Here is a 27,467-nt window from a genome sequence, read left to right on the forward strand (position 1 = left end):
TCTTTATTTTATAAACATACTATGTGTATTTTTAGCTATTTCCTCAATACTGAAATACACCCTTTTGGAGGGAAGCAGAAGGTTCATAAAGGCCTTCTTGCTCTGAAATGTTACAAGGTTGAGGAAGCCCAGAAAGTGACCAGATTTGCATGACACTTCCCTAAGGCAGTAAAAGCAGTTGCTGGGAAGAGGAGACTGTCCCACGGAGTGGCCTCTACTTTGGACAAGGAGTTCCAGGGAGGCATCTTTCATGAATCATCTCCCATGCTGGAGTGAACTTTTTGGTGATACAGCTGCCTTTGAGTTACACATCCTCATATTAGGTAACTCCAATAAACTGTTGGTTCACCAAACTAGACTTGGGTGGAATCGCTTCTTTAATATGTCATCAAAGACCTATCTGGGATCAGAACAAGTTCATTCATGTCTCCACTGGCAGCAACATATACAGATTAACCTTTAAGAAGGACAAGATATGTGGTTCATCATTATATAGGGACTACACGAAAAACTACAGGCAAGCCTAAGAAAATGGACATGTGTTTAGTAACAATCAGTTGCAATCCACAGAGTTTGTTGGGTACTATTTACCTAGTAAAAGTTGAAGCCAGAAAACAAGTTGTTCTGTGCAACCCATATATTTTCCTTATTTCACAGAATTGCATTGTCTGTATTGTCTCTGAAGGTAGCATACAGCCCTTCATATCTGCCCCCACAGCATTCTCATTTGTATCTACCTTAATTTATTTTTAAGTTTCTTTATTCCCTATTTTAGAATGTTGGGGGTTTTTTTAATCTCCATATTTCCACAAATTCAATTTACCACTCCATCTCTCCAGGTATCCTTTCAGGATAGAACTGAGACCCTAAGGTCGAATATTTTATCATGTGATGCATAAATTTATGTTTTAAGGAGCAGATATAAATTCAGAATCTTTTTTTTCAGGGAAAAAATGAAAAGGAATATTAACAATCCCCAGCTGTCCGATATCCTCAGATCTGTATTTCTCATAGAAGAATACTTTTGGAATGATAAAGAAACTTAGAAATCATCTTTTCTCATACCAGTTTTCAATTTTCCACTCAATTTTTCAGTTATTAGCTTTAAAAATTCATTCAAAAAGACAGTGACTTTTCACTGATGATACTGAACACTTGGCAGCTTGCTTAGTTTTGGAACATGGATTATTTTCTTGTGATTGTCTTCTGGTTTCTGTACAGGAATCCACTCATTCAGATCAGAAGTAAAGCGCAGTGCCCTGTATGACCATGCGTGCCTGTAGTGATAGCATTCTGGGAGCCGCTACAGGATCGTTATGAATGCAAGGCAATACTGAGCTACATAGTGAGAACTTGCCTCCACAGAAAACAAAATGGAGTCTGGAAAGACGTCTCATTCTGTAAAGGCATTTTGTTCCACAAGTCTTGCAGCCTACATTTCATCCTAAGAACCCACCTAATGGTGGAAGCAGAAAGCCAATGCCACAAACACACATACCCCCACATGAAAGCCGTGGTCCACACACAGACACACACACACACCAAAACACAAACACAGTAGTAATACTACTAGTAGTAGTAATATAATAATATAATAATAATAATAACTTGAAAAATCAAAAGATTTGGAGCACAGAAAAGAGATGTACAACTTATACTATTATGGTGGTAACTTATCATTTAATAATATGTACTAAGCTAAACTTACATTCATGGGTGTTCTGTGTGTCAATCATGTTCAACTGTCTCCTTCTGTTGAACATGATCAAACTGCTTAATCTTTAAAATACAAGCTAGCGGTGATATTGATGGAAGAGATAAATGGCAAGATGTAGAAGGGTCCATATGTAAAGTGTCATAAGCTGTGTTACTCTGCCTTCCTTACCATGGACATTTTCTCTCACAGAGCACTTTAGCAGCCTGTGATATGTGGTCACAAATATGTTAAAGATGTCTTTTCATCTAAAGTCACCACCAAAGATTTCATCATTGGTTGGTAAAGTTTCTCTCTAGAGAACATAGGAACTCATGCTTCATCCCCGAGTACTGTGGATACTTTAGTTGTTGCTATTGTTGTTATTTAAAGATTGGAATTACCTGTTAATGCCTTTACAGGGTTTTATGAGTAGGCAAATAGATGGCATGTCTTAATTATCTTGCAAAAAGACTCTGTGTAGATATTTATCATTTACCTATAAATTATCTACCATCTCTCTATCCACTTATCTATACTATCTAGCAAATATATGCTTATCTAATATCTATCTTATAGCTGGCCTACCTATTGATACCTATTGATTTATCATGTATTTGTTTATCATCTATTTTTACATCCAAATTCAGCTTGTGTGTTTCTTTCTTAGAATTTGCCATTCTCATAACAACTAAATGAAGTTTCTGTGGACTTCAGAATATTTCAATTGGTTTTGAGTCTCACAGAAATTTATAAATCTCTTTCCATCAACTATAGATAGATCTTGTTGAAAACTGCTATACAGTCTCATTGATATGCCCCAATGTTTCATAGTTAAGGGACTTATGGATACTGCTCAGATTTACTTATGATATGGAGAAATGAACATAGATGTGTGATTTCCTAACATTGATGCTGATACCACTTCCAACAATGAGTACATCTCTGAGAGATTATGGTTTCCATGTTCCTAAGTAATGTAGTCCTATGCTCCTAAGTAATGTAGCCCTATGCTCTATTGTATTGCTATTCACAGGAAAAATCACAAGATTTTCATAGTTCTGTGTTTAAACATAATTTGAATATTCCTCCATTGTCTCTGCTTTAGTGTCTCTCTCTAAGTTCCTACCTTGAGTTCCTGCCTTGGTTTCTCTCAATGAAATATGATGACCTGTAAACCAAATAAACTTTCTCCTGAAATTGGTTTTGGCCATGATCTTTATTATAGTAAGAGAAAGCAAACTAGATCATTGATTGTGGTGGTTTGAATAAAATGACCCCCACAGGCCCATATATTTGATTATTCATTAGGGGGTGGCACTATTTGAAAAAGATTAAGAGGTGTGGCCTTGTTGGAGGAAGTATATCATTGGAGGTGGGCTTTGAGGTTTCAAAAACAAATCCCAATCACAGAATCTCTCTCTCTCTCTCTCTCTCTCTCTCTCTCTCTCTCTCTCTCTCTCTCTCTCTCTCTCTCTCTCTCTTTCTCTTCCTATAGATCCAGATATAAAACTCTCAGCTTCTTCTTCAAATCCATGTCTGCCTACATGCCCCCATACTCCCCACCATGATGACAATAGACTAAACCTTCGAAACTATAAGTAAACTCTAGTTAAATGCTTCCTTTCATAAACGTTTCAATGGTCATGATGTCTCTTCAGAGAAACAGAATGCTGATTAAGATATTTGTCCTAAGGGAAATGGTACCACAATTTGGAGTGCAAAGTGAAACAGAAACGGACTCTAAAGTTAGATGGGATGACAGCTGGTGCTACACCTTATGGGGAGGGCGTGTGAGCTTGTATTTTCTTTAATTTTTAAGGTGCAGCACCCAGGTTTGCAAGTCTTTTAATACCCAGAAGATCTCTTCACCGAGTCACACACAGGACATACAAGGCAGTAGCCCTTTTTGGGAGTTTACTTTCAGTGTTTGAATTGGTTGCATCAAAGTGGAAAAAAAGGGTAAGTTTTGGTGTCTCCCAAGAATTTCAGTTCATTCTTTCTGTGCTGCCACTTTCTTCCACTGCTGATGCAATTGACTTATAATAACTTCATTCATACCACCAGCTGCAGAGGCCACAGCTACCCAGGAGCTTCTTCAATAGTGGCATGCAGTAGGGCAGAAGCAATCCCTGGAGTTAATGCTTTCTGCTGTCCCTTCTTATCATTTTGTCCAACTTGAGGTAGGAAGGAATGATCAAAACTCATTCTAGCTAAAAATTAAAAGTGTTCAAAACCTATGAAGCCATCTTGACAAAAAAAAAAAAACCTCTTAATCCCAGGGGAGAAGCTAAGTGGAGAATCTTGGCTACTTTTCTGTTGCTGGTTTAAAAAGACATCACCAAAAGCAACTTAGGAAAGAAAGAAGTTATCTTGGTTTTATGGTTCCAGAAAGATAAGGGCCATCATAGCAGGAAAGCATGGCAGTAAACAATAGAAATGGTTGCAGGAGTAGGAAACTGAGTGATCAATTCCTCAAAAATAAGTGGTAGCAGACAGAACAATTTCCACATGATATGAGGCTTTAAACTCTCAAGGGATGCCCCCATTGCCATGTTTGCTCAAGCAAGGCTGCACAGCCTAAACCCAGGACCCAGAAATTGCCAGTACTAATATTCAAATTCTGAGCTTCATGGGGACATTTCCCATTCAAGCTACTCCATAATAGGACAACTGTACTCCAACTTGGTCTTTGGTATTAGACTGGGATAGTGTCCTTACTCCAGAGATGATTCAGAATTGGGATTTGCAGGTGAAGGTTTGGGTTTCATAGGTTTTCTTCATCAGGAATAAAATCAGTTACTAGTGGTGCTCTCATAAGCTCTTCTCTTGATACCATCTTCTCAGGTCCCATGACACCTTGCCCGTTATCTATTGCCTTTAACTAAAAATAACTAGCTAAACTTTAAATATATGTTTATCAGAATTTATAACTAATTCTATCAAACACAGCAATGGAATACTAAAGATTGGCTCACAACTCTGCCTCGTAGGCCTGTCCACTTGGAAAACAGTTACCTTCAAGTTCCATCATCTGATTTGGCTTATTTGGGAGGAGGAAATAAGAAGCAAAAGGACAGTAAACTAACTACCTTTCCTTCTTCTATGACCTATAAAGGAAGAAAGAGCTCGTATAAACAATAAATATAAGGCAACCTATTTCAAATCACTTCATCAAATTTACAACCCCCTTTTTTAAAATATAATATCTAAGAATAAAATTTAAAAATCAGTGATGGTTATATGATTGTAACTATGTAGTGTCTGAAAGAAAAAAATCTGTCCACCAAAATCTAAATGACTAAAATCAAAAGAAAGAAAGAAAGAAAGCCTGATTTTATAAATAATCAGATAACTTCACTTGTTCTTAGGTGAACAGTAGTGACTCTGTTGTGAAGATAACATTTATATTATCTTTTAAGATAAACATTTCCAAACAGAACACAGGGAACTTCAAAATTAAGTTATGTTCTCAAGACTTTACTCATTAGTGGTAGGGATCTGTATATCCCTTTCCAAGTGACTGAGATCCAGAGAAACCAAAGTAAGTTATTGATTCCTCACTGAGCATAGCGTTGAACTCATTGTGAAACACTGAATATAGGCACAGAAGTAGAAACTGAATAATTAATATATTCCATTATATGTACATAAAAGAGTTCTCTTATTTGAACCCTACATTCATAAAAGTTTAAAGTGCACATGATGACATTGTATCAAGACTGTGAGGATGGAAGAACAATGAGGCCCAATTAAAGGAGATGCAAATATTCACGGCCAACCATCAGAGTGAGTCCAGGGACCCCAATGGAAGAGCTAGGGGAAGGACTGAAGGAGCTGAAGAGGATTCCAACCCCATAGGAAGAACAATGTCAACTACCCAGACCACCAAGAGCTCAGAGACTAAACTACCAACCAAAGAGTATACATAGAGGGACCCATGGCTTCAGATACATATGTAGTAGAGGATGGTCAGTGGAAGGGGAGGACCTTGGTCCTGTGGAGGCTTGATGCCCCAGTGTAGGGGATGCTAGAGACGTGAGGCAGGAGTAGGTGAGTGGGTGGAGGAGCATCCTCATAGAGACAAAGGGAAAGGATAGGAAGGGGTCGGGGGGGGGGGAGGTTGTGAGTGGGAACTGGGAAGGGGGATATCATTTGAAATGTAAAGGAACAAAATGACTAATAAAAAATAAAAATAAAGGAGCTTATAGGATGAACATAAAGTTGGAGTGCTTTTCAAGAAATGTGTATGGAAGTGAGATATTCAACAAATATAAAACTATTTTGAAAGGTGCATTCTTTTACTTTAAAATTCCACCATTATTTATCATGATAATTAGGCTAATAGCTACAAAGATTTCCTTTACAATACTAATGAGAATATGTAACTACTGTTGACATCTAACACAATGAATTAAAGAGAATCTTTTAAATGAACTGTGATGTCAGTGTACCAAGTGGTCCCATGGCTCTGCGCACAATCTCAAAACTGTTTGGACTAAGCAGCCTCAGTTCTATTTTCCTGCACTTTATGATCTTCTAATCTTCAACTTAGCCTCAGGGACTATCATCTAGGTCATCCTTTATCCTCTACTTCCAGATTAATCAACAATATCCTCTGTCTTTAATGTACTCTCACCAACACGCACACACACACACACACACACACACACACACACACACACCGAACAAATACACCAGTATAATATGTATGTATATCTGTGTGTTTGTGGTGGTTATACCTATCCCCAATGTCCTTACATTATCTTCTTCCTTTCCCTCTGAACTCCTTCCTCTTCCCATGCACTCCCCCAGTAGGTACACCATTGAAGAAAATGACACACTTTTCTAGTTTGTTTCTATGTTACTGTGCTTAAACACTGACCAAATAAACTTGTGGAAGGGTTTGTTTTGTTTACATTTCCTAATCACAAACCATCATTTATGAAAGCCAGGACAATAACTAAAGTAGGGCAGAAACTGAAACAGAGATCCTGAAAAACATTACTACTGGCTTGCCCCAATGGCTCACTAACTTTGCTTTTTATACAGTCCAGGATCATCTTCCAGGACTGGCACTATCCACATTGAACTCAAGCCTTCTGTATAAATACTTGGTCAAGAAAATATCCTCACAGCCTTACCTACAAGCCAATATGTGTGATAAAAACATTTTCTCAACGAGTTTCTTTTTCCTCACATGACTCTAGCTTGTTAAGTTGACCAAGAACTAACCAGCATATACCCTAGCAACCATTAACACATAAGAGTTTCTCAGAAATGGTTAAGTCTAATGGGCTTATTTGTCTTTAAGGCCTTTATTTGTCATGGAATATTGAAAGGCCCAAACTTGTGCAGGTATCCATTGCTGCTGTGTGCTACTGTTGGCATTTTATTACCATCCATCACAAGCTTCTCACATTCTTCAGCATTGCCCCGTCTATGTGGAGGCCTCCAAAAACCTATACCTCTCCATATATTTCAATTTCTCTTTGTGTTTCCTCTTCTGTCATGACAATTGGGGTAGGGATAGTCACTGCTCCTGGCATATGGTAAAGAAAATCAGGGAGGACCCAAGTACATCTTGAAGATTTAAAACAGTTCCAAAACAAGAGTGCTGGATGCTGGGAAGTCAAATCTGGCCCAAGCAAATAAAGACCTAGTCCTTTTGGTTTTGCACACTCACCTGCAGACCCCAACTGCCCTGAATCTACCCATGATTGATCAGGTAGAATGAATCAAGAAGGTGGGCACACCTCTGCCCAACATCTGAAGGATTGACAGTGAAAGACTTTAAGAAAGGTTTTCCCTTAGAGTCTGGTGATCTTAGAGACTTTCTCCTGAATTGTCTGATATCAGCTTTCTGCCTTGGAGTTTCCCTTCAGCCACAAGGGAGCCATATAACCTTTTTGGAATCTTCTTCCAACTATTAGAACAAATGTAAATAAGACAATAAGTAATACAAAACACAAATAAAGTTCTAGCAAAAAATAGTAAGTGAACATTTTCTTTTTTTTCTTTTTTTTTATCAGAGTAATTGTGGCTTCATAGAATGAGTTGGGTAGGGTACCTTATGTTTCTACTTTGTGGAATAGTTTGTGAAGAACTGGGATTAGATCTTCTTTGAAGGTCTGATAGAACTCTGCACTAAACCCATCTGCTCCTGGGCTTTTTTTTTTTTTTTTTTTTTTTTTGGTTGGGAGACTATTAATAACTGCTTCTATTTCTTTAGGGTATATAGGACTGTTTAGATCATTAACCTGATCTTGATTTAACTTTGGTACCTGGTATCTGTCTAGAAACTTGTCCATTTCATCCAGGTTCTCCAGTTTTGTTGAGTATAGCCTTTTGTAGAAGGATCTGATGGTGTTTTGGATTTCTTCAGGATCTGTTGTTATGTCTCCCTTTTCATTTCTGATTTTGTTAATTAGGATGCTTTCCCTGTGCCCTCTAGTGAGTCTGGCTAAGGGTTTATCTATCTTGTTGATTTTCTCAAAGAACCAGCTCCTCGGTTGGTTGATTCTTTGAATAGTTCTTCTTGTTTCCACTTGGTTGATTTTACCCCTGAGTTTTATTATTTCCTGCCATCTACTCCTCTTGGGTGAATTTGCTTCCTTTTGTTCTAGAGCTTTTAGGTGTGTTGTCAAGCTGCTAATGTGTGCTCTCTCTAGTTTCTTTTTGGAGGCACTCAGAGCCATAAGTTTTCCTCTTAGAAATGCTTTCATTGTTTCCCATAAGTTTGGGTATGTTGTGGCTTCATTTTCATTAAACTCCAAAAAGTCCTTAATTTCTTTCTTTATTCCTTCCTTGACCAAGGTATCATTGAGAAGAGTGTTGTTCAGTTTCCACGTGAATGTTGGCTTTCTATTATTTATGCTGTTATTGAAGATCAGCCTTAGTCCGTGGTGATCTGATAGGATGCATGGGCTAATCTCATGCACAAAGCAGCTGCTTTCTGTGAAGAAAGAACAAAGGAGTGAATACATAAAGGTTTGCAGAGAAGTAAAAGAAGGCTAAGGATCTAACTTACAATGATCAATGATAAATTGTAAGGCTCTGGTGCTGAAGATAACATGTACTTTGTTTATAAGACACAAGAGTCCAGTGATAACTGAGTTATTACTCTCCCCTCTTTTCTACTGATCCAGTGAATATACTATGTAGGCTGCCAAGAAAGAAAGTTTATTAATGCTCTCATCCAGCTACACAGCATGATTGATCCAGTAGTGACCTGCCAGGGCAATATGCTCACAGATGCAAGAGGGGCATGACTATATTGGGGAACACCAAGAACTTTGTGGTTGGATTGGATGCCCACTCCACAGCAGGGAATATACATCTGGTATTAATATTAACTTGTTGAAAACACTGTAGCTTGGAGGTACTGAGCCCAAGTGGTAACATACAGCCGTTGTTTCCCTACATGGTCAGGTTGTTGAACTTCCTTCTCAGTTTTTTGTTCATAGCTGTACATTAGTAGTGCTCTCAGAATGGAGCAGAGAAGCGTCTTTTGGCAGAAGGCACAGGTAATGCAGAGCCTTATATCTGGGTCAAAGTGTTGGGAATAAATGTGTCTTGAGTGTTCTGCTCTACACAAGAAATCTATACTCTCCCCACAAAACCATTGCAGAACAATGTGGATGAGGAAACAAAGAGAATATAAGAGGTAAAGGCTGGGCAGGAGTGCCATGAAATGCTATTCAGATACAATACAGAATAGACTTTGCACTCATGAAAAACAGAAGCAAAACGAGACCGGACCCTTCAACACTTCATCATGAATAAAGAAAGTGACATGAGGCTCCATCTCTTCCTGAAGAGCCACTAACTATTTATAGTTACTGTGAGAAGGAATGGCATTCTTTCCAGTGCTATAGCCACTGTGAGACTACATGGAAATAAGAAAGAAGTTCAAAGATAAAGTTAGGCAATAATCAATAGAGGGTAAGAGAGAGGAGAATTTCATATATATTTCTTCTCTCATATATTTTATATATACAAATATGTATTTCCCTCATATATATTATATATACAAATATATATTTATATGCTATAAATAGTTTCATAAACTATTTATAACATATAAAACAAAAACTAAACAAAAACAAGAAAAATGACCAACAACCAAGAATGAAGGAAATGTGATTTAAAACTATATCCTTAGTCAGCTGTGCTGGGTCTTGGCATTCCAGGAGAACTCTCATGTATCTATGAGGGGCTGGGGTTCAAGGAGCAATCATATTTAAGACAATTGGCATTCAGCCCTGGCGAGGAACTCAGACAGAAGGCCCATTGTTGAGCCAGCCAGCCATCGAACCTTGTGCTGAGCATGATCTGGATTAAGAGTGTGCATGGTCGCTTGTCACAAATGTTTTATTGTGTGTCTGGGCAAGTCATTCTCACTTGTTAAGGAACAGCCAGGGTTTTGTTCCCCATGGGCTTAAAATAAACCAGAAATTCAGAGAGGTTCAAGGTGGGAGGGAGCAGGCAGAGTGGTCCTGCTGAGAGTTTATTTTTGTTTGCCTGGCTCCTTAGCTTTTAGAATTAGCAACTTCCTGGAGAGTTTTTAGTGTAAGGTCTTCATCAGCTCGGTCTTACAGAGCCATTTATATTGATAATTTAAAAAGTAAATTTACAGGAGAAACTGACTTGTTATTTTGCGATACTTGTCATCTTGTTAAACTGAATTGCCTAAACCAACGCATTTTGATTCAGATCATCATACAATGGGCTGAATGAAGACAGTTGAATTGGTGAGAGAGAAAAATCTCTCACGTATAGTTATTTTTCATTTTTTTTCTTTTTGTCCATCCTTCATTCAGAAAATGTTAAAATTTCACAGATGCAATTATTGTGAAAAATTACTGTCTCAATGAAAGCTCTATGGAATAATGATGGGTCATGTGTTCCTTCTCCAACTGTCCATTTCCCTTCTTCCCTTCCCATCATCACTGTCTACCACCTACTCTGAGGATGATCTGATGGAAAAACCCTTCACATAGTCAGGAATGCTAGGTTCTGGCCCTGGCTGTGGCTTTACTCAGCTGCTGTGTATATTTGTACAAATTACTTTTTCTCTTTGAATGACAAACTCCTTATCAAACCTTTAAGAGTAAGCGCCTCTTATGAGAAGGGTATTGTCACTCAAAGTGATAACCCTTGAGACCATTTTTGGATGCTTGTAAGGCCTTTATATAGCTGTAAAGGTAGCTGGAAAGATACATTGAGCAAATCACAGGCACATGTGAGCATATGCACACAGACACATACACACACTCTGACCCTGCTCTCTGCCTCTGGGCATAGTAAAACAACATCTGGGAGACAACACAGGAATGTTTAAAAATTTCCATGGCTTTTAGGACAATCATAGTATCCAAGGCCTAGTTTAAGCTAGAAAGACAACAGAAGGCTGTGGAAGAGGAGAGGTGACATCATTGGATTTACTAAACTATGAGCAGGTGTTTGCCAGTGAGGATATAGATGTAAGCAAAGGGGTAGAGAAGGTGAGGAAAGCTGCTAGTACTTTCTGTGCTCTGGATCACCTACAAGTATAGTATATAAGAGGCTCAGCATGCCCAGAACTGTAATGGACTGTATTTCTCTGAGCTACAGAAGAACAGAGGGACTGAACTAAGACAGATACTCATTCTTCCCAAGCCTTGACTAGACTCGACTAGAAGGTTTTCAGGAATCACCATCACCAACAGCCAATGAAAGTGATCAAAACATGAGGTCAGTATTAACTGCCAAGCTCCAGATGGAAACACAAAACCCAAACATAACAAAAGGGTCAGGAAATGCTGTTCCTTCCTGACCCTTTCTTCACACACTTGATGTTAGAAGGAGCTATAATGACTGGGGGAGGAGGAACTCAGAGCAGAAAGCAAAGGCAGAAATCTAGCTTAGAGCTTTCTACTGAGGACCAGAAGCTCCTGCTTCGAAATTAGCAGAAAAGGAAAAAACTATCTTAAAATCTACCATCTATCTATCTATCTATCTATCTATCTGTATGTTTGCATGTATGTCTGTGTGAGTGTGGGTGCATATGTGTCACATCACGTGCAGGCATCAGAGTACAACTTCAGGTGTCTCTCATCACTTCCCACTTGGAGACATGTGCTCTTGCTGTTTCCTGCTGTGTTTATCAAGATGGTTTGTCAAAAACCACCAACTTTCAAGAATTCTCCTGTCTCCACCTCTCACTGGGATTAAAATCTTTTACCAGTGTGTCCAGGCTTATGTGGGTCCTGAAGACTATGAACATGTGTCCTCATGTGAGCATGACAAGTATTTTAGCACCTAGGACAACTCTCCAACCAGCAATCCTTCCTTTTAATGAAAACTAGGACATTTAATAATGATTTCAGTGAATGCATTCTGTTTACAAAATCAGTTGTTTGGGGATTACAAGCAGTTAGTGTGTGTGATGGTTTGTATATCCTTGGACCAGGGAGTGGCACCATCTGAAGGTGTGGCCTTGTTGGAATAGGTGTGACCTGGTTGGAATGGGTGTGTCACTGTGGGTGTGGGTATAAAATCCTCACCCTAGTTGCCTGGAAGTCAGTCTTCCACTAGCAGCCTTTGGATGAAGACATAGAACTCTCAGCTCCTCCTGCACCATGCCTGCCTGGATACTGCCATGCAACCTTGATGATAATGGACTGAACCTCTGAACCTGTAAGCCCAGCCCCAATTAAATGTTGTTTTTTTATAAGACTTGCCTTGGTCATAGTGTCTGTTCACAGCAGTAAAACCCTAACTAATACAGTGTGTGTGCCTACAAGTGAGACGAAGTGTCTGCATAGGAAGTACATATAATGGTGCATCTACCCACCTCTCCCTTAAATATATAAGTTTTTGTTTTTAAGAGATATTGCTTAATTTATTGATTTAATTTAGAAGCATAGTCTCATAATGTAGGTTAGGCTGAACACAAACTTTGTAACAAGTCTTTTGACTCAGTTTTCAGCTTACTGGAATCAAAGCAACATACTACCATTCATAGCTCTTGAATACATTTTAATATGACAAGTTAGACAGTAAGAAATTGTTTTGTGATTATGTTTTTTATGATCTTGGTTCAGCACATTGGTTGCATGAATCATATAAGTTCATTGGTTGTATGTATTACATGAGTTCAATTCCTAGAACCGTTGTAGAAACATTGTGCATGGTACATGTGATACACATGTCAGGAATCCTAGCCCTGGACAAGTGAAGACAAGAGAATCCCTAGAGCTCCTGGCTAGACATTATAACTGGATATCAACCTGCTACATCAACTGCTCACACTTAAAAACAATAAACTATGAATGACAAAATACAGTTTTGTTTAGAGGTCAAATTCTGAAACTTAAAACTACTTATAGTCAACCACTGAACATGTATATTATACAAGTAATTCTATTAAATGTTTTTAGGAAACAAAGAAAGAAAGTGGAAGAGAGGTTTCTGCCCTTGAGTTAGTTTATAATTTGATTGTGGCTTTAGAAATGAAATAATATTTCAAGGTTTGAGCAACTGCACAAGGGTTTACTAGAATTCTCAAAATACTAGTTCAGAGACCTGCAGTAAGATCAGTGAGTGAAGAAACCCTTATGCCCCCTTATAATGCTTATATTTAACATTGCTGCCTTGTCTACACCAGGATATAGGGGGTCATAGAGTCTTTTTTTTTTTTTTTCGTGTAGAGCCATAACTTGGCTTACCAACAGTTTATTTATGCTAGAAAGCATAATACATGTTTGTCAAAGTTAACTCTTTTTTTTTTGATTTTTAATATTTTTATTACATATTTTCCTCAATTACATTTCCAATGCTATCCCAAAAGTCCCCCATAGCGCCCCCCCCCTTCCCTACCCACCCATTCCCATTCTTTTGGCCCTGGCATTCCCCTATATTGGGGCATATAAAGTTTGCAAGTCCAATGGGCCTCTCTTTCCATTGATGGCCGACTAGGCCATCTTTCGATACATATGCAGCTAGAGACAAGAGCTCCGGGTTTGTGGTTAGTACATCATGTTGTTCCAACAATAGGGTTGCAGATCCCTTTAGCTCCTTAGGTACTTTCTCTAGCTTCTCCATTGGGAGTCCTGTGATACATCCAATAGCTGACTGTGAACATCCACTCCTGTGTTTGCTAGGCCCCGGCATCGTCTCACAAGAGACAGCTATATTTGGGTCCTTTCAGCAAAATCTTGCTAGTGTATGCAATGGTGTCAGCGTTTAGAAGCTGATTATGGGACGGATCCCTGGATACAGCAGTCTCTAAATGGTCCATCCTTTCATCACAGCTACGAACTTTGTCTCTGTACTCCTTCCCTGGGTGTTTTGTTCCCAATTCTAAGGAGGTGCACAGTGTCCACACTTTGGTCTTCATTCTTCTTGAGTTTCATGCGTTTATCAAATTGTATCTTATATCTTGGGTATCCTAAGTTTTGGGCTAATATCCACTTATCAATGAATACATATTGTGTGAGTTCTTTTGTGATTGTGTTACTTCACTCAAGATGATGCCCTCCAGGTCCATCCATTTGGCTAGGAATTTCATAAATTCATTCTTTTTAATAGCTGAGTAGTACTCCATTGTGTAAATGTACCATAATTTCTGTATCCATTCCTCTGTTGAGGGACATCTGGGTTCTTTCCAGCTTCTGGCTATTATAAAGAGGGCTGCTATGAACATAGTGGAGCATGTGTCCTTTTTACCGGTTGGGACATCTTCTGGATATATGCCCAGGAGAGGTATTGCTGGATCCTCCGGTAGTACTATGTCCAATTTTCTGAGGAACCGCCAGACTGATTTCCAGAGTGGTTGTACAAGCTTGCAATCCCACCAACAATGGAGGAGTGTTCCTCTTTCTCCACATCCTCGCCAGCATCTGCTGTCACCTGAATTTTTGATCTTAGCCATTCTGACTGGTGTGAGGTGGAATCTCAGGGTTGTTTTGATTTGCATTTCCCTGATGATTAAGGATGTTGAACATTTTTTCAGGTGTTTCTCTGTCATTCGGTATTCCTCAGGTGAGAATTCTTTGTTCAGTTCTGAGCCCCATTTTTTAATGGGGTTATTTGACTTTCTGGAGTCCACCTTCTTGAGTTCTTTATATATATTGGATATTAGTCCCTTATCTGATTTAGGATAGGTGAAGATCCTTTCCCAATCTGTTGGTGGTTTTTTTGTCTTATTGATGGTGTCTTTAGCCTTGCAGAAGCTTTGTAGTTTCATGAGGTCCCACTTGTCAATTCTCGATCTTACAGCACAAGCCATTACTGTTCTATTCAGAAATTTTTCCCCTGTGCCCATATCTTCAAGGCTTTTCCCCACTTTCTCCTCTATAAGTTTCAGTGTCTCTGGTTTTATGTGAAGTTCCTTGATCCACTTAGACTTGACCTTAGTACAAGGAGATAGGAATGGATCGATTCGCATTCTTCTACATGTTAACAACCAGTTGTGCCAGCACCATTTGTTGAAAATGCTGTCTTTCTTCCACTGGATGTTTTTAGCTCCCTTGTCGAAGATCAAGTGACCATAGGTGTGTGGGTCTTCAATTCTATTCCATTGGTCTATTTGTCTGTCACTATACCAGTACCATGCAGTTTTTATCACAATTGCTCTGTAGTAGAGCTTTAGGTCCGGCATGGTGATTCCACCAGAGGTTCTTTTATCCTTGAGAAGAGTTTTTGCTATCCTAGGTTTTTTGTTATTCCAGATGAATTTGCAGATTGCACTTTCTAATTCATTGAAGAATTGATTTGGAATTTTGATGGGGATTGCATTGAATCTGTAGATTGCTTTTGGCAAGATAGCCATTTTTACAATGTTGATCCTGCCAATCCATGAGCATGGGAGATCTTTCCATCTTCTGAGATCTTCTATAATTTCTTTCTTCAGAGACTTGAAGTTTTTATTATACAGATCTTTCACTTCCTTAGTTAGAGTCACGCCAAGATATTTTATATTATTTGTGACTATTGAGAAGGGTGTTGTTTCCCTAATTTCTTTCTCAGCCTGTTTATTCTTTGTGTAGAGAAAGGCCATTGATTTGTTTGAGTTAATTTTATATCCAGCTACTTCACCGAAGCTGTTTATCAGGCTTAGGAGTTCTCTGGTGGAATTTTTAGGGTCACTTATATATACTATCATATCATCTGCAAAAAGTGATATTTTGACTTCATGTTTTCCAATTTGTATCCCTTTTATCTCCTTTTGTTGTCGAATTGCTCTGGCTAGGACTTCAAGTACAATGTTGAATAGGTATGGAGAAAGTGGACAGCCTTGTCTAGTCCCTGATTTTAGAGGAATTGCTTCAAGCTTCTCACCATTTACTTTGATGTTGGCTACTGGTTTGCTGTAGATTGCTTTTATCATGTTTAGGTATGGGCCTTGAATTCCTGATCTTTCCAAGACTTTTATCATGAATGGGTGTTGGATCTTGTCAAATGCTTTTTCCGCATCTAACGAGATGACCATGTGGTTTTTGTCTTTGAGTTTGCTTATATACTGGATTACGTTGATGGATTTCCGTATATTGAACGATCCCTGCATCCCTGGGATGAAACCTACTTGGTCAGGATGGATGATTGTTTTGATGTGTTCTTGGATTCGGTTAGAAGAACTTTATTGAGGATTTTTGCATCAATATTCATAAGGGATATTGGTCTGAAGTTTTCTATCTTTGTTGGGTCTTTTTGTGGTTTAGGTATCAGAGTAATTGTGGCTTCATAGAATGAGTTGGGTAGAGTACCTTCTGTTTCTATTTTGTGGAATAGTTTGTGAAGAACTTGGATTAGATCTTCTTTGAAGGTCTGATAGAACTCTGCACTAAACCCATCTGGTCCTGGGCTTTTTTTAGTTGGGAGACTATTAATGACTGCTTCTATTTCTTTGGGGGATATAGGGCTGTTTAGATCATTAACCTGATCTTGATTCAACTTTGGTAGCTGGTATCTGTCTAGGAACTTCTCCATTTCATCCAGGTTCTCCAGTTTTGTTGAGTATAGCCTTTGGTAGAAGGATCTGATGGTGTTTTGGATGTCTTCAGGATCTGTTGTTATGTCTCCTTTTTCATTTCTGATTTTGTTAATTAGGATGCTTTCCCTGTGCCCTCTAGTGAGTCTGGCTAAGGGTTTATCTATCTTGTTGATTTTCTCAAAGAACCAGCTCCTTGATTGGTTGATTCTTTGAATAGTTTTTCTTGTTTCCACTTGGTTGATTTCACCCCTGAGTTTGATTATTTCCTGCCGTCTACTCCTCTTGGGTGAATTTGCTTCCTTTTGTTCTAGTGCTTTTAGGTGTGTTGTCAAGCTGCTAATGTGTGCTCTCTCTAGTTTCCTTTTGGAGGCACTCAGAGCTATGAGTTTTCCTCTTAGAAATGCTTTCATTGCGTCCCATAAGTTTGGGTATGTTGTGGCTTCATTTTCATTGAACTCTAAAAAGTCCTTAATTTCTTTCTTTATTCCTTCCTTGACCAAGGTATCATTGAGAAGAGTGTTGTTCAGTTTCCACGTGAAGGTTGGCTTTCTATTATTTATTTTGTTATTGAAGATCAGCCTTATTCCATGGTGATCTGATAGGATGCATGGGACAATTTCAATATTTTTGTATCTGTTGAGGCCTGCTTTGTGACCAATTATGTGGTCAATTTTGGAGAAGGTACCATGAGGTGCTGAGAAGAAGGTATATCCTTTTGTTTTAGGATAGAATGTTCTGTAGATATCTGCCAGATCCATTTGATTCATAATTTCTCTTAGTTTCACTGTGTCCCTGTTTAGTTTCTGTTTCCATGATCTGTCCATTGGTGAAAGTGGTGTGTTGAAGTCTCCCACTATTATTGTATGAGGTGCAATGTGTGCTTTGAGATTTACTAAAGTTTCTTTAATGAATGTGGCTGCCTTTGTATTTGGAGCATAGATATTCAGGATTGATAGTTCCTCTTGGATCTATCAATTGATAGTTCCTTTGATGAGTATGAAGTGTCCCTCCCTGTCTTTTTTAATGACTTTGGGTTGGAAGTCAATCTTATCTGATATTAGAATGGCTACTCCAGCTTGTTTCTTCATGCCATTTGCTTGGAAAATTGTTTTCCAGCCTTTCATTCTGAGGTAGTGTCTATCCTTTTCTCTGAGATGAGTTTCCTGTAAGCAGCAAAATGTTGGGTCTTGTTTGTGTAGCCAGTTTGTTAGTCTATGTCTTTTTATCGGGGAGTTGAGTCCATTGATATTAAGAGATATTAAGGAAAAGTAATTGTTGTTTCCTGTTATTTTTGTTGTTAAAGTTGGCATTTTGTTCTTGTGGCTGTCTTCTTTTAGGTTTGTTGAGGGATTACCTTCTTGTTGTTTCTAGGGCGTGGTTCCTGTCCTTGTATTGGTTTTTTTCTGTTATTATCCTTTGAAGGGCTGGATTCGTGGAGAGATAATGTGTGAATTTGGTTTTGTCGTGGAATACTTTGGTTTCTCCATCTATGTTAATTGAGAGTTTGGCTGGGTATAGTAGCCTGGGCTGGAATTTGTGTTCTTTTAGTGTCTGTATAACATCCGTCCAGGATCTTCTGGCTTTCATAGTCTCTGGTGAAAAATCTGGTGTAATTCTGATAGGCTTGCCTTTATATGTTACTTGGCCTTTTTCTCTTACTGCTTTTAGTATTCTATCTTTATTTAGAGCATTTGTTGTTCTGATTATAATGTGTCGGGAGGTATTTCTTTTCTGGTCCAGTTTATTTGGAGTTCTGTAGGCTTCTTGTATGTTCATGGGCATCTCTTTCTTTAGATTTGGGAAGTTTTCTTCTATAATTTTGTTGAAGATGTTTGCTGGTCCTTTGAGTTGAAAATCTTCATTCTCATCCACTTCTATTATCCGTAGGTTTGGTCTTCTCATTGTGTCCTGTATTTCTTGGATGTTTTGAGTTAGGATCTTTTTGCATTTTACATTTTCCTTGATTGTTGTGCCGATGTTCTCTATGGAATCTTCTGCACCTGAGATTCTCTCTTCCATCTCTTGTATTCTGTTGCTGATGCTCGTATCTATGGTTCCAGATTTCTTTCCTAGGGTTTCTATCTCCAGGGTTGCCTCATTTTGGGTTTTCTTTATTGTGTCTACTTCCCTTTTTAGGTCTAGTATGGTTTTGTTCATTTCCATCATCTGTTTGGATGTGTTTTCCTGTTTTTCTGTAAGGACTTCTACCTGTTTGATTATGTTATCCTGTTTTTCTTTAAGGATTTGTAACTCTTTAGCAGTGTTCTCCTGCAATTCTTTAAGGGATTTTTGTGCTTCCTCTTTATTGTCTTCTGCCTGTTTAGCAGTGTTCTCCTGTATTTCTTTAAGTGTGTTATTAAAGTCCTTCTTGAAGTCCTCTATCATCATCAGGAGATATGCTTTTAAATCCGTGTCTAGCTTTTCCGGTGTGTTGGGGTGCCCTGGACTGGGCGAAGTGGGGGTGCTGGGTTCTGATGATGGTGAGTGGTCTTGGTTTCTGTTAGTAAGATTATTACGTTTACCTTTCGCCATCTGGTAATCTCTGGGGTTAGTTGTTATCGTTGTCACTGTTTAAAGATTGGAGCAGAAGCTGTGTTCCACTCACCAGCAGTCTCTAAATCCTGCGGCGGGGGTCGTGGGTAGCTGACAGTACCCCGGTGCTGGTCCAGCCGGAAGAGGCCTGTGGTCCTACTCAGGCCGGTTTTCTGCTTCCCTAACTAATGCAGTCTCTGGTCCCGCGTGCAATTGGATTGGAGCAGAAGCTGTGTTCCACTCTCCAGAAGTCTTAAGATCCTGTGGCGGGTGTTGTGGGTAGCTGGTGAGTGTCAGCCGACCCTGCGCCCCAGCTGCCCTGGTGCTTTTCTGACCGGAAGAGGGTTGTGGCCCTATGTAGGCCGGATTTCTCTCTCCCCAACCAGAGCAGTCTCAGGTCCCGCGTGATTGGACTGGAGCAGAAGCTGTGTTCCACTCACCAGCAGTCCCAAAATCCTGCGGCGGGGGTCGTGGGTAGCTGGTGGGTGTCAGGCAACCCTGGGCTCCAGCTACCCCGGCGCTGATCCGGCCGGATGAGGCCTGTGGCCCTACTCAGGCCGGTTTCTGCTTCCCTAACTAATGCAGTCTCAGGTCCCGCGCAATTGGATTGGAGCAGAAGCTGTGCTCCACTCACCAGAAGTCTTAAGATCCTGTGGCGGGTGTTGTGGGTAGCTGGCGAGTGTCAGCCGACCCTGCGCCCCAGCTGCCCTGGTGCTTTTCTCTCATAGAGTCTTTAAACTCTTCCAGTGTGCATGTGTATATGTGTGTGTGCCCATATGGAAACCAAAAATTTATACTTGAGGTCTTCCTCATAAGAAAGATCTCTCAGTGAACTGGGAGTTTGCGTCTTCACTTAAAATAGCAACCCCAAGAGCCGTAGGGATTCTCCTGTCTCTACCTGTCCAGGCTAGGATTGCCAATAGGTATACCATGTTCAACATTTTTACATTGGTTTTAGGGATTGAACTCAGATGTTTGTGCTCACATAGCAAAGGCAAATGCTGTACTGAGTGAGAAGTTTCCATAGAGTCACATCCATGTTTAATGTGGACACACTAACACACACATCCTAACTTAATCTTTAAACTCAGAACTTACCTCATGTGGATCTCAACTCTGTTCAGTGAAAGCAGACCTGTGGTCTCTCTACAGATCTCTCTAGAACATATGTCACAAATCCTTTTGTAAGGAATTTTCAATCAGAATTTTGTTCAGAAAGAGGCAATAAAGGTTCATCTACTTGAGATAATCTTGAACGGACTCAAGAAACTGAGCACTCTAGAACAAGAGATTGTCAATTGATTAAAGAACAAAAGTTATGCTTTGTTACACATCTAACTGGGCTCTCTGCTAAAAATAATTTTTATCTATGTTAAAATCTTAGCCACCAGAAATCAAAAATGTGGACTCACAGGGTGATAATATCACTGAAAATATAATTAGTAAAATGAAGTTACACTAGATCAGAGTTCATCCAGTAGGCTGATCATCCATTAGTATACCAGGCTGATCATCCAGTATGACTGGTGTCTTTGAGAAAAGAGGATTGGAACACAAAGGCAATATCACATGAACAAGTACAGAATCATATGAAGATGAGCATTTGCCCTAGAGCTTGCAAAGGCAGCATGGCTCTGCATCTTCCAAGGAGACAACATATTGCGGTTACTTATGCCCCTCAGGGCATGAGATCTTGTCACAGCTTGCCTCACAAATCAATATTTTCTTAGAATCCTCTTACAAAATACAACAATGAGAGAATTCTGACATACAGTTTATAAAGGTATAGGAATAATACTTCTTTAAAAATACAGCAAATCTTTCTGAAAAGCAGACATTATTTGGCATGCATCAGTACCCAGGTCTTGGGTATCAGTAGAAACAAAAGTAGAAAAGGCAAGTCTTCATCTGTGGAGATTCATAACCCTTTGCAATATCACAACCTACTATTCTCTTCACATCTCTCTGCTCCAGTACTGTCACATGCCTTCAATCAGGCTCTACCTTATTATTTTTACTCTCCTTGAACCTTGCCTGGGATCCACAGCAATTCTATGAGAGTTTCACAAGAATAATTATTATTAGTTTTTCCAGTACAAGACAAGAGATTCACAAACTATTGACAACTGATGGTTTCTAGTGAGAGAGAGTATGTTGTCTTTAAGGATTTTAATTCCTTTTAAGTTTATTCTTTCATTTAAGTTCATTTTAGACATTTAATAATATATTTTTAAAATTTTGTGAGAGAGAGAGGGGGAGAGAGAGAGAGAGAGAGAGAGAGAGAGAGAGAGAGAGAGAGAGAGAGAGAGCCACATATGAACAGGTGCCCACAGAGACTCAAAAAGGGAAATGGGTCTATTGGAACTAGAGTTACAGGCTTTTGTGACCCACCCAACATGGGTGCTGGGAACCAAACTCAGGCACTCAAAAGAGCAGTATCTAGTCTTAAATGCTAAATGATCACTTCAGGCACATTTTAGCTATTTTCCATTAGTGTAGCTTTAAATATACAATGTTCTGACACAGATCATATTACTGTTCTTCCTAAATATCTAACTCTAAGCTCTAAGTCCAAGATGAGACAACAGGAAGAATGTCAATGATAGTTGGAGTCTGCTTCATCGGTTGTCCACATTAGCATAGAACTTATGAAGCTTTTGCCTCAGTCTCCATAACATTTGTTTCCTTCCTTCCTTCCTTCCTTCCTTCCTTCCTTCCTTCCTTCCTTCCTTCCTTCCTTCCTTCCTTTCTTTCTTCTTTCTTCTTTCTTTCTTTCTTTCTTGCTTCCTTTTTTTTTTTTTTGTTTTTTGGGTTTTGAGACAGGGTTTCTCTGTATAGTCCTGGCTGTCCTGGAACTCACTCTGTAGACCAGGCTGGCCACAAACTCAGAAATCTGCCTGTCTCTATAGCCCGAGTGCTGGGACTAAAGGTGTGCACCACCACTGCCCAGCTAACATTGGTTTTCATGCCTGTGCTTCTACTCCCAGTTCTTATTTGGGTTTAGGGGCCCTTCCTTACATCTAAGGTCAGTGGTGGCATGTGCACTGCCTTTCAGTGACTAACAACATGCTCCTTTTTCTGTTAGAATTTCTAGTGAACCTTGTCCTAGATTTTCCTCAGAAAGCAGATCTGCTTCTAGGTCAGTATTGATCAACCAAGATCTTCTTTGAGGCCAGGAGCCTAGGGTTCTGGAAACTAAAGTCTGTTAATTAGTCCCACAAATATATTGTCCCAAGCTAAGGGATCTTGCAGGCCTGAGTGTGGTAAACATAGTGACAACAGGTTTTGCATTCTACCCTTCCCCCCTTGTTAAAAACCATTCCATTACATTTCTAAAGCTAACCTCCAAGGTCCATTCTCATATACAGCCACCAGCTCATTCCTGAGACAAAACACCAAAGTTCAACAACTAAAATTCAGACAAACATGTCCAATCAGGATTTACCAGTTCACCCTAGCATAGACTCCCACTTTTTCTCTTTAAAAGCCCACTCCTGCAAAATACAAACAACAGCAACAACAACAAAAACAACAAAACTGATGCAGCTTGCTTCATGCTGCTTTAAGCTATCTTCCTTTGCAGCTTCCCCTCTTGCTTGCCCCTGCTGGATAATCTCATAGGGATGAGAATTTGGGGTTTGGGTATGTCCTGTACTACTCCAAGGGAGACCAACCTTCCTTATACCAAGGACTTGAACATAACTGCCCTTTCTGGCTCTCTTAGGAAAACCTCTCCAGTCCTCAGGTCTCTTTACCTTGGGAAGAGCTGCTTGGCTTACTCCACCCCACCCCATCCCCGCCCCAAGCTCTATCCAATCCTCATGAGCCCAAGGATGGACCATTTCTGGGTAAAACATCCTAGACCCATTCTTGACACCAACGTGAAGCTCATCCCCGGCTCTTACCATAGAGATGGACAATTCTCACGCTTTACTGCAAGGGATCAAACATCCTGTAGTCTGTTCCAGCCACTAAAAACATTCTATCTGATATTAGTCTGATTTTCTTGATTAGAAAGTCAAAAGGAAAAACTGGTTCTTACTAATCATTTTTTATTTTATTTTTGTTGCTGTTGTTATGTTATGTCATGTCATGTCATGTTATGATTGTTACATGCTGGGGGTCTACTTTCAGCTCCAAGATAAATAACATTTTACAGGTATCACATTGATTATCTGTTAATGACTCTTTAATGTACCGTCATCCAATACACTTTACTTCAAACTGGAGAAAAGTTAAGAGAATAGGAAAGAAGTTGAGAGAAGGTAGGAGAGAGATGAAGAGAGAAAAGAAAAGAGGAGAGGAGAGGAGAGGAGAGGAGAGAAGAGGAGAGGAGAGGAGAGGAGAGGAGAGGAGAGGAGAGGAGAGGAGAGGAGAGGAGAGGAGAGGAGAGCAGATATTAAACATGTTAAGAAGCAGCCAGGCCTTAGAATATCTCCCCAGACTCCCTGTTCCACCCCCAGCTCACAGTGGAGTGAAGAGGAATGTGCTTGGTGTTAGAGATACTCATTTCAAACATCGTTCAAAGCCCAAACCAATAACTGTTCACCAGGTGTACACTGCTCTACCTGTACCACATCCAAGAACATCCTGTATAATCTCTGACTGCCTTGAGTTCTTAGGAAGTAGGAAAAGAAGTTATGAGCTGAAAAGCCCAAGCCTTACTTGGGGGACAAGTCTCTGCAGAACATCTCTCTGCTTTTCCCTTAATGAAATGCCAGAGAACATGTCTCTCCCATACTACTTCCATGTCCTTGATCATCCTATTAATTCCATAAAAACACAAAATCACATATGATTTCTAGTAAACCCAAGAACTACTTCTCTCTCTCTCTCTCTCTCTCTCTCTCTCTCTCTCTCTCTCTCTCTCTCTCTCTCTCTCTGTGTGTGTGTGTGTGTGTGTATTTATACATGCTTTCATGCATAAATGCACAAGCACACTGACCATGTCTCAGGACTTACGTGTGAAGAATCAGCCCGATCGACCATTTTATTAGTGTTTGCACATTTGCTGCAGAGCCACTGTGAAGGCCTCAGTGTCTGCAGCAGCTCCAGCAATTAGCTCTGAATGAAACAGTCATAAATAGTAATTAGCCATTCCCTCAGTCATGTCCCAAAGCCTTTAAAAAAATCCACAGAGAAATCAATGCATTCTTTTCTAAAGACCTATTACAGCCACACCTCCCACTCACTATCACCAGATGCAGAGAGCTGCAACAGCAGGATGCTGCTGTTCAAAGCTGTGTGTGTGCATTCCTGACAGGGGACCAGGCAGAGCAGATAGCCAATAGGGCACAGAGTGTGGTGCTTGGTTGAAAACCATTTCCTGAGCAAGGAAGATGAGGACTGCAGGAACTGGATTACTCAACAAGACAACATCTGATTTTCTATTTAGCTCTTTTCCTTCAAACACCAGTGAACTCTCTACCTTTAAAATATCTAGAAATTGCACACTACTTCTTCAGGTGTTGTGTAGGAGCATCCTACAAGGTCTCTTGTTGACTAAACTTCATTTCACTTCTTAGCAGATTGGATTATGAAGTCTCATGTAGATAGGGAGTATGGCATAGTCAGAGTTAAGCCTTTTCACCTGGAACATAGTGGTTTTCCGGAGTGCTGAATAGTCCAATGCTGCCTGAGTCACAGTTGCAGGCAGTTCAAGTGACCCCATGTGCTTATCTGGTTTATTCCCTTGGCTTTGGCCTCATCTCCTTTATTCTACTCCAGGAGGACTTATGTACATAAAAGACTGAGCTCACCCATTGTCTACCAACCACCTAAACTCAGGTCTGATCATAGGACACTTGGAGTGTTTCTAGAAATATGATCCATGTAGTACCCAGGCAAAGATTGACAGTTTCTTCTGCTTATTGAGTATTCTAGCATCCCCCAGATGTAGGCACTAGAAATGTAAACCTAATTATGTCTTGAATCATTTCGCTCACCCTATACCCTTTATGTCCTAGCTAGCTAGGTTGCTGTATGCATTATTTCTTCAGCTACATATGGATGTGGGTACACATGCATACACATGTCTGGAAGACCAAAAAAATAAACAGAAGCCCTACTTTCTAGATGTCCTTATGAAATTTTCATTTCCCATCATGAATAAAGCACCCGAACTGCATTAAATATCCAGTCAAATCATGGCCACAATGGCATTGCTAGATGCTGTCTGGAAGCTTTGCTCCTCCTGAAGTCTTGGAGACAATCTGCCGCTTGACCCTGGGCCAGTATCTGACACAGGAGAACAGAAATGTTACTAGAGCTTTCTCAGACACCCCATCTTCAAGGGCAGGTGTGGGCTCCACTTCTCTGCTTAGTTCTCATTTCTGTGAGTATCTATACCTTAGAGTGTGCACTGTTTATCCAGCAGCGGCCCGATGTTCCTTCCCTCATCTGCTGTCTCTGTTTCTCTTTTTTCTATTAAAACAGACAATTTTCCTCTAGCTCTTTTTCCACCCTTCAGGGAAATATTCAGACGCTAAATAAACTCTCTGCTAAAGGGCAAGAAGCTGCTACCGTGATTCAGGTTCAACTGGAAATGAGACGGAGCCAAACCCTGAGTCCAGATTTGTAATGTGATAACAAGAATGCAAGGTACTTTATTTAAATGTAGGGAAACACACTGTGAGCAGAAAGACAGCAGAATCATACAAGAAATGCAGAATCTGGAGACTTGAACAGCAGTTCCAGGTCAGCTTAGATCATACTTAACCCCCCCTCCCCTGGTGATGAAGGAAGCCTTCAAGGGCTCAGGGGCCGAGGAAGGTGAGCACTGTATACTTATCTACATGCTAGATTTCACCCTGGCTGTCTGTGTCTGTGACTCTATTCTTCTTAAAGACAAGTGTGCCAAGTGACAGTCATTGAAAACCTCCCCCTGGACACCATTATTCTCCTGAGCATGGATGATCAAATTATGCAGGGAAGGAAGTCGAATCTAGTTTGGGCAGGAAAAAAAAAAAAGAGAGAGAGAGAGAGTTTTCAAACACAGCCTCATCAGTGGGTCTCTACTGCCCTCCTCAGAGGGAACTACAGCAGTGGGGCTCTGGGCAGAAGAGTGTGAGGAGAAAGAGGTCTCTCCTGCAGCTACCCTGCCAGAAGGAGATTTTCCTGGGGAAAGCAACCTCTGTGTGGATTGAACTGCATGTTTCCAAGCTTGAAGTATACTTCTGTGAGTTAAGAACATTAATTTGAAAAGGAATCAAATAACGCCCATAAGTACTCAGACCACCATTATAAAGTAACTGCCATGCCTTAGAGCAAAGTAACAGCCAGTCGGCTTATGTCTTTATGAAAGACTATTGCTCACCTCTAGGTGAGATAACCATTTTACTACCTGGCCAGCCAGTGCGTACTTTGTTTTTGTTGTTGTTGTTTGCTTGCTTGTGTTAAAAAAAAAAAAAAAAGCCACTCTGCTTTCTCTTGCTGTATAAGTTGCTAAAGGTGCTGCCAATGGGATACTGTGGAACATAGCCCGGGCTCCTTCTGAAGCTCCCTCTCCACAGCAGCAGGGCAGACAGGACCTTACCTGCACTGTGCCTCCCCCACCTCCATCCCCATCCCTACCCCCACCCCCCAAGCATTTCACTCTGACCTCACCTCTTGGTACAAAGATCAATCACTCATACAATCCCACCTCAAAATCATCCTTGATGAGACATCCCCTGCCCTTCTGGTCAAATTCCATCCATAGTGATATTACATAGGCCATCACCCATGAAGTTTAGAAACAAATGTCTACTCCCCTACTCCACTCCAGGAACTGGGCAGAAATAAGAGTATGGAACAGAAAAGCAAAATGCCAATGGGAAAGAGGAGCTGAGACAGCCTCCTAGATGTTTCTTCCATGATTAAAAAGAAGAAAGAGTTCTGTCAGAGTTTAGTGGAAGAAACAGGGACAGAAAAAGCATGTTTAAAAGGATTTTTTTTTCTACAAGAAAAACAAAAGTAAAGAGAAAGAAATTCAAGGCAACCTATGTCAAGTAATATGAGAGGAGAAGAAAATTTTAATGTATTGTAACAAGCTGCTCACTGGGAAACAAAAGTTATATAAAACATATCAAAATTTATAAAATCAAGTATATTATCAAAAATTATATACAACCTTATTTCCTAAGAAAGTGATTTTCTTAACATTTTAATTGTATTAATAAATAGCTAGACAAATATACTTTTAGAGATGTGATAATTAGCCAAGCTAAAAAAATGACTGCCTCCGAGAAGACAAATGTTAAATCTGCTGTTGTTTGTGCCTTGACT

Source organism: Mus caroli, unplaced genomic scaffold (assembly GCF_978045245.1).
Source record: "Mus caroli unplaced genomic scaffold, Mus_caroli_1 scaffold_15, whole genome shotgun sequence".
Taxonomy (NCBI): Eukaryota; Metazoa; Chordata; class Mammalia; order Rodentia; family Muridae; genus Mus; species Mus caroli.